Raw genomic sequence first — 482 nt, 5'->3', positions numbered from 1 at the left:
TGAGCCACTGCGCCAGGACTATTATTTTCATTTTACAGAGAAAGATATGAAGCTTGGAGAGGTTTAGGAATGTATCCAAGGTCACACAGCAGGGAAATGGCAGAGTCGGGTTTCATACTCACTCTGGGAACTGGGAATTGAGGTTAGAAGTGGCAGAGGACCTTGGCACGGGACGATCTCACTTAGAATGCCCCCTCTAGGGCTGGGCATGCTGGCTCACGCCTGTAATCCTAATACTTTGGGAGGCTGAGGCTAGAGAATCACTTGAAGCCAGGAGTTTGAGACCAGCCTGGGTAACATGGTGAGACCCTGTCTCTCCACATAATAAAAAATCAGCTGGGCATGGTGGCATGTGCCTGTAATCCCAGCTAGTAAGGAGGCTGAGGCAGGAGGATCACTTGAGCCCAGGAGGCTGAGGCTTCAGTGAGCCATGATTGTGTCTTTGCACTCCAGCCTGGGCTACAGAGTGGACCCTCTCTCTT

The sequence above is a fragment of the Colobus angolensis genome, unplaced genomic scaffold (genome assembly GCF_000951035.1).
Source record: "Colobus angolensis palliatus isolate OR3802 unplaced genomic scaffold, Cang.pa_1.0 Scaffold60, whole genome shotgun sequence".
Lineage (NCBI taxonomy): Eukaryota > Metazoa > Chordata > Mammalia > Primates > Cercopithecidae > Colobus > Colobus angolensis.
This window is presented reverse-complemented; position numbering follows the sequence as displayed.